Below are 538 nucleotides of genomic sequence, written 5' to 3' on the forward strand. Positions count from 1 at the left end.
GGGAGCTGGAGCGGGAATATATGCGGGAACCGAGTCATGAGACGATACCGATGCACGGGAACCGCTCACCGAACTACGTCGAAGACGGGCTGCGGGGCGGGCTTCATCCTCGGCCCAAAAAAAAAATTAATACATCAAACATATTTTCAAATCATTTCTATTTTTAATGTTTTCATTTATATATTTACAAAAGGTTTTATAAACGTTTTAAAAAAACTATTAAACCATTTATATATATATATTATACAAAATTATAAAAAATTTATAAAATTTATAAATGAAGAAAAATGTAGTTAAATATTTATATTTTTTTTTTAAAAACGTTTTATTATACATAGTTTATTAGTGGAAACTTATAAAAAATTATAAAAAATTTTAAAATTTTTATTATACATGATTTACATATATATATATATGTATACAAAATTATAAAAAATTTATAAATATAGAAAAATGTTGTTAAATATTTTAAAAAAAATTTAAAAACGTTTTATTATATATATTCCATTACTGGAAACTTGAAAAACGTTTTTAAAAA

This window comes from Brassica oleracea, chromosome C2, assembly GCF_000695525.1.
Source record: "Brassica oleracea var. oleracea cultivar TO1000 chromosome C2, BOL, whole genome shotgun sequence".
Classification (NCBI taxonomy): Eukaryota; Viridiplantae; Streptophyta; class Magnoliopsida; order Brassicales; family Brassicaceae; genus Brassica; species Brassica oleracea.